Source organism: Triticum urartu, chromosome 4A, assembly GCF_056163025.1.
Source record: "Triticum urartu cultivar PI428250 chromosome 4A, HENAU_Tu73, whole genome shotgun sequence".
NCBI lineage: Eukaryota > Viridiplantae > Streptophyta > Magnoliopsida > Poales > Poaceae > Triticum > Triticum urartu.
Genome location: NC_141876.1, coordinates 483,052,727 through 483,060,265, shown reverse-complemented (window position 1 = coordinate 483,060,265; position 7,539 = coordinate 483,052,727). Strand labels below are relative to the sequence as shown.

The 7,539-nt window shown below is 51.0% G+C and overlaps 1 pseudogene; it reads left to right on the top strand.

The window, feature by feature from the left end:
* The first annotated feature begins 3,490 nt into the window (after positions 1 to 3,490).
* LOC125552207 (G-type lectin S-receptor-like serine/threonine-protein kinase At2g19130 pseudogene) lies at positions 3,491 to 6,452 on the top strand (annotated as a pseudogene).
* Positions 6,453 to 7,539: the final 1,087 nt, after the last annotated feature.

Here is a 7,539-nt window from a genome sequence, read left to right as displayed (position 1 = left end):
TCCGGTCTTGGTGGAGAGCTCCATCCAAACTATGGAGAAGTTCCTTGCCGAGGACAAGTACCAAGTGGTCATCTTTGACATCGAGTACACCATCGGTCATGCTGGGCACAATCAGAAGATTGTCATCGCCCAGTTGTGCGTGCGACATGACGTCCTCCTCTACCACTACCACCTGGCCACAAGGCCTTGCGAGCGTTTCTCCAGGTTTATCAACAGCTCTGACTACAGTTTTGCTACGGTGGACACCACCAACGATCTAAAAGCGCTCAAGGTTTCGGGCTTAAAATGCCCGAATCTTGTCAACATCCAGCACCACTACAAGGTATGGGGCAGCGACAAAAACAAACTGAACTCCCTGGTTGACCTCGCCTCGGCCATCATCGACCCCTACTACATGAAGATGAAGAATGAGAGCAAGAAGGACAAGAACGCCTGGCCCAGTGTGTGGCATGTGAGACTGGATGAACAACATGTCAAGTACGCGGCCAAGGACACGTACACAAGCTACGAGATGTACAGGCGGATCGTTGACATGAGGAAGTGTCTTCTTCTTGCCCCAGACGAGGGATCGAGCCACAGAGCAGTGGCGGCAGCGTTATACAAGAAGTAGATGACTAGATGATCATTTCTTCTACTTTAGAATGCATGCAATTGTTTATTGAGGTGTGCGTGAATGATCTGTATAGTCACTTATGTAATTGGATGTTTATTTCAGTTATATATACACACACATGTTATTCTTATGTAGATAGAGCAAATCACACGACTTATTAGCAGCAATCGTCTGTGTTATTATTGGTCTTCACACACATTTCTAATTATGGACCTGTTTGCCGCGTATCACACACATCTTGTTCAGTTGAATCATTTCCATTGTGTTGCCTAATCACACATAGTTCATCCTAGTGAACCGTACGTTGTATATCGCACACACCTTCATCTGGCTGCCCGTTTCTTTTGTTCCTCAACGCAAACGGTTAATTGAACTGAACCGTATGCCCTTCATCGCACACACAACTAAAGTCTGAACCGTGTTTGATGCATCCGTCATCACAAACGTTTTGCACCTTTTTTGATAGTTTTTTACACCATCGTTTGCGATTATGGCATCGCACATAGTTTCGTCAAATGGTCTCTGATCGTAGTGTCGCGTTTGGACCATCCTGCAGTAGTGTCAGACTCTTGTTATCCTAGGCCTCCGGTACATTATATAAGCCGAGGCCAGGCTAGTCGATAGATCATTATGTCATACATGATAGAAGAAGAACCATCATCCTACTCACCTAGGGTTCAGTTCATCTGATCTCGTGGTAGATTGACTCTCTAACCATCATATACACTTCAATATAATCAAGCAAGACATAGGGTTTTACCTCTTCGAGAGGGCCCAAACCTGGGTAAACATCATATCCTTCGTCTCCTGTTCCCCATTGATCCAAGATCCACAGCTCGGGACCCCCTACCCGAGATCCATCGGATATAGAACCGACACCATGCTTGTATTTGTGTAATGATGTTGCAGTGATTCTTCGATGCCTATCCTTTTTGCATAGCCTGATTTTGTCACAATTATATTACCTTGCCTACCTTTCCCAACATGACTAGTTACTTGCTTGTATTATTTCCATGTTAACCATTCTTATTGTCGTAGTAGTATGCTATGCTTAAGTTTTTTGCTTTAGTTATGTCATATCTAGTCGGTGTTGCTTATGGGTAGTTAACCTGGCTCTAATACATTCATGTTGTGCTATGGAGATGATTATGTTAATTTGTAAATAAGGCAAAGGTGGGAGGCCATGCTTAATACAATGGTGTTTTTGTTCCACTTGAGTCGACCATGAGTGTATTTTCACAGAATACAATGCTGAATACAATGGTGTTTCTTGCGTTGAAATTGCTATATAATGATCAGTGTAATATCAAGTGGTTAATATGATGCAGTGCATGTTGTTGTTTTTCCGGGAATGGCTGGATCTACAGAGAAAGAAAAGGAAAAACTATAGCCTAAGTGATTACTCATGAAAGATCTCCTAAAAGCTTGTGAGTAAGTCGGTCCAACCAATGATTAAGAAAGGTTACGATTTTGTTGTCAATAAACTAAGATAAGATGAAACAATCTGAAAAATATATGCTCCCAAAGAAAGAATTTCGGATGTCCAAGCTCCAAGAATCAGAAACAAGATTGCATAATGGAGTGAGATATGATTACATGGCTGATGTCGAGACGAGCGGCCAGAGCTTGTAGACTTGATGGTGCTTGTGTGGGGGCAGTACGACACCGAGGAGTTTACCGTCACTTCGGAGCTCCACATCCGCCACAGCCGGGGATTGATAAGGTCGAGCCGTCGGGTTGGGAGTGGGAGTCGCATCCGGCTGCCTCATGCCATCTATCGTTCAATCCCAGCATGTGCAACTCGGATCCATTGTCGCCGCTGCAACAACAGTAGTAGCAAGCATAGGAGAAGCCACATATGTCGTTGGCGGATTCCCTGTAGCCCTGCACATCATGCCTCCCTTTGGGCGCCATGCCAGTAGCGCCTTGTGCTCATCGGCTTCCTCCCTTGGAGCCCCCACCAGGGCAGGATCCCTGAGGGTGAGCGAGATAACGCCCTGCGGAGGCATCCGCGGGGATCCGCGGCGGCTGCGGTAGGCGTCCGTCGGGATCCACGAGGGTGGTGGCGGCGGCCCTGGGGATCCTAGAGAAAAGATCAAGACCAGGGATGGGAGGAGTTTATGGGATGTTTTTTTTCATTTTTTGTATAAAGAGATAAAACCAGTGGGAGGGGTGGGATGAAGAAAAATCGGAAGAAAAAACGGTGTACCAGGCTACCAACTCCTCCATTAGGAGTAGAGATATTGGGTTAGCCTGCCCAACGAACTTCTTCCCCCCCCCCCTCCGGCGAGTTTCTCCCCCCCTCCGACTGTTTCTTCCATCAATTAAAATCGATTGACCCCAAATTCAAAATTCAAGCGATTGACATGTAGCAATTGTGCAAAAACAAATGTTTTTGAAACGAAGCGTGGAGTACGAAGACGAGGATGATCTCGCCAAGGCTCCACTTCGATGGACGGCGCCCACTCCGGCCGACATGCTACTTCGCCGAAGGACCCCCGCCCCCCTCCCCTCCTCCCTGGCTGTGAGCCTGAGCATCAGCTAGGAGCTCCTCCAATTTTGATTTTGCAGAATTTTCATGTAGATTTTCTATGAGCTATTGCTGATGTATGTTGTTTTCATCTTGATTTGCTATGAGGTGTTGCTCATATGTGGCAGAACTAATTTTGATGTGGATGTGCTGATCGTGCCAAGTATAAGTACAAGATTGTTGCCCTCTGGTTGATATCATTGTATTTGCATAGAAAGCAATATCTAATTGTTGTTTGTACTACATATTAATTCTTCCAATTCTTTTTAATTGACATGATGAATAATACAGACGAAAGCACTAGCATATGGTAGTGTTTGTAAGTGGAATTTATGTTCATATGGGTATCAAAATGATAAAAAAATGATATCATTTAATCTGAACGACAATATAGTTCAAGGGCATTACGGACTTTTCTCTGACCATACGCCAGATAAGCTGACAAAATAGATATGAAAAAGAACTGGCTAACTTATTATCTGGAGCTTATTCTCACAAGAGCTTATCTCAAGCTTATCCTCACATGAGCTTATTTCCACGTCATAGCTCAAAAGAACTGGACCTAAAGATAGTCAGGCCCGCCAAAGAAGAGCCGGTCTATGTACTACTGTGGCTGGTCTTTGGTCATCTTGTGCACACTCCCATATGACCGTGCCCGTGCAGCACAACACAGCACCACGCCACCACCTGTAAATGAAGAGCACTTACTACCTGGAGTACCACTTGTGCAGTTCAGACTTCAGGTCCGAACGGTAACGGCGATGCTGGTCATTTTCTCCGGCCGACAGTGCCCGGGCATGGCCTCTTGGTGCAAACTCGGTCTCCTCCTCTTGCTCCAGAGTCTGAGCTCCTCTGCCGCCGCGGCAGGCTCTATCTCGCTCTCCGTGGGAGAATCTATCACCGGGAACCGGACGCTGGTTTCGGAGGGAGGCAAGTTTGAGCTGGGCTTCTTCTCTCCGGCCGGCGACTCCAACTACTACGTTGGCATATGGTACAAGAAGATCCCGGTGCAGACCGTCATTTGGGTGATGAACAGGGACCGCCCTGTCTCCGACCCATCGTCCTCGGAGCTGACGCTAGCTCCGGACGGCAAGCTCGTCCTCCTCCTAAACGAGAACCAGCAGAAGAGGCCAGTCTGGTCGTCGGCCAGTCACGCACGTACGAGCAACGGGCCCGTCGTGGCGGCGCTCCTCGACAGCGGGAACCTCGTTCTGCGGGGCCGCCAGCCGGGCAACTCGTCGGAGGTCATGTGGCAGAGCTTCGAGCACCCGACCGACACGCTCGTGCCGGGCGGCTGGGTCGGGCTGAACAAGAGCAGCGGCGCGTACCAGGCGCTCGTGTCATGGAGAAGCGCCGTCGACCCATCCACGGGATTGTACATGGACTGGGTCGACCCGTCCGGGTCCGGCCAGTACACCTTCTCGTGGAACGGCACGACCGTGTACCACCGCGTCGGCGCGTCGAGCGGCCAGCGCTTCGCCTCCGTGCCGGAGATGGGCATGTCGTCTAGGTACAAGTACACCTCCGTCAACAACGATGAGGAGGTCAGCTTCTCCTTTGAGGTGGTCAACCCCTCTACCCTGTCGAGGATGGTGATGAGCCCGCACGGGCAGCTCACCATGTTCGACTGGTCCAGCGAGTCCGGGCAGTGGCTGCTCCACTGGGCGACTCCCACGTCGCCATGCGACGTGTATTCCGTGTGCGGGCCCTTCGGGCTGTGCGACGTGGCAAGCTCGCAGTACTGCCGGTGCTTGCCGGCGTTCGACGCCGCGTCGCCGGGGGATTGGAGCGGCGGCTGCGCGAGGAAGACGAGCTTGTACTGCAGCAATGGCACGTCGCCCGATGGGTTCCTTCCGGTACAAAACGTGAAGCTGCCGAGCAGTTATTTCTCCGATGCTGATGCTGCCGGTAGCTCCGGAGATTGCGGGTCGGCGTGCTTGAGAAACTGCTCTTGCACGGCGTATGCGTACAGTGGTGGTGGTTGCTTGGTGTGGGGTGGTGATCTCAGGAACATTCAGCAGGTCACCGACGGCGAAGCCGGCTCGTCCACTCTGTTCCTCCGAGTCGCCGCCGCCGATCTTGCTGCCGCCAGTAACCATGGCGGCGCGTCAGCAAATGAACGCGACGTCATCCTGGTCGCGTCTTCGGTATCTTTTCTCACGATACTCTGCTTGTTCGTCTTCGTTTGCTGGAGGCATCGTCGCTTGAAAACTGTGCGGCACGACGGCTCTCTTTTGGTGTTCAGCCACGGCCATCTGGCGCGGTGCACGGACAACTTCTCCCAGAAGCTGGGCATGGGGAGCTTCGGCTCCGTGTACAAGGGGACGCTCCGTGACGGTGACCACACCGCGGTGGCCGTCAAGAGGCTCGAGGGATCGGCGCAGGGGGAGAAGCAGTTCCGCGCCGAGGTGAGGACCCTCGGCACGATCCACCACGTCAATCTCGTGCGCCTTCGCGGGTTCTGCGCGACGAGGCGCGAGCGGCTGCTGGTGTACGACTACATGCCCAACGGCTCCCTGGCGTCCGCCATGGCCGGCCCGAGCTTCGGGCTGCTGGACTGGGGCACCAGGTTTGGGATCATGGCCGGCGTCGCCAGGGGCCTCGCCTACCTCCACGAGCAGTGCCAGGAGCGCATCGTGCACTGCGATGTGAAGCCGGAGAACATACTCCTGGACGCGGCCTTCCACCCCAAGGTGGCCGACTTCGGCATGGCGAAGCTCATCGGGCGGGACTTCAGCCACGCGCTGACCACGGCGCGGGGCACGGTGGGGTACCTGGCGCCGGAGTGGGTCCAGGGCCTGCCCATCACGCCCAAGGCGGACGTGTACAGCTACGGCATGACGCTGCTGGAGCTCGTTTCCGGGCGGAGGAACCGGGACGCCGGCGGCCGCGGCGCGGGCCACTTCCCGCTCTGGGCGGCCACCAAGGTCAGCGAGGGGCAGTTTGTCGCGCTCTTGGACGAGAGGCTGGCGGGGGACGCGGACGTGGTCGAGCTGGGCCGGGCGTGCAGCGTCGCGTGCTGGTGCATACAGCAGAGCGAGGCGATGAGGCCGACCATGGGGCAGGTGGTGCAGGTTCTGGAGGGGTCGCTCATGGTGGGGGCTGCGCCCGTGCCCAGACATCTGGAGGTGTTCTGTGCGGAGGATTCACGCACGCTCTGAAGAGGACCCAATCGATGGCGACTTGTCTTTTTTTCTCTTCCGGGGAATTATGATGACCACATGTGATTCACTTCACTTGCCGATCCAAATCGTGCAGGAACATGCTATGCTATTTGTGGGAATTGTAGAAGCGTCTCAACTCCTTTAATATGGGAGCCCGCATGATATATATTGATTCAGGGTGAGGCCGGCTCTCGCAGAGGCATACAAGATGAGGTTGTTCAACAACCAGAGAGATACATGGAGATAGAGGAGAATAAACAGATAAAAGATAACTATGCTAACAATCAGAAAATACATCTCCTAACTACTCTACGGAGCCGAGCCGTGTCATATGTTTAACACTCTCCCATAATCACAACTATGACAAGTTGAGATTACGTTTAAATTCTTCAAAACTTTTGGATGGCAATGCCTTTGTGAACCCATCTGCAAACTGATTTTTGGAAGGTATAAATCTGATCTCAAGCTGTTTATTGGCAACACGTTCTCTTATAAAATGGAAGTCTATTTCAATGTGCTTTGTCCTGGCATGAAAAACTGGATTAGCAGATAAATACGTAGCACCAAGATTATCACACCATAGACAAGGAGGCTGATTCTGAACCACTCCAAGTTCTGTGAGCATAGACTGAACCTAAATGATTTATGCCGTTGCATTTGCTAATGCTTTATACTCTGCTTTTGTACTTGATCTGGAGACAGTGACTTGCTTTCTTGCACACCATGATATCAAGTTAGATCCATAAAAGATAGCAAAACCACATGTTGACCTTCTGTCATCTAAACAACCAGCCCAGTCTGCATCTGAGAAGGCACTGACAAGTGTGGAAGATGACTTGCTAAATGTAAGACCCAAGTGTATAGTGTTTCTTATGTACTTGAGAATTCGTTTTGCAGCTGTCCAGTGAGCTGTGGTAGGTGCATGAAGATACTGACACACCTTATTGACTGCAAAAGAAATGTCAGGTCGAGTGAGAGTCAAGTACTGAAGTCCACCAACCAGACTTCTGTAACCAGTAATGTCCTCTTGGTGCAGAGACTCTCCTTCTGTCAAGGATAAAGGTTCTGAACTGGACAAGGGTGTTGGTGAAGATTTACAATTCTGCATACCAATTCTACTTAGCAATTCAGTGGCATACTTTGCTTGAGATAGATGAATACCATTACTATGTTTCTTGACCTCTGTCGGTGTCAAAACCGGCGGATCTCGGGTAGGGGGTCCCGAACTGTGC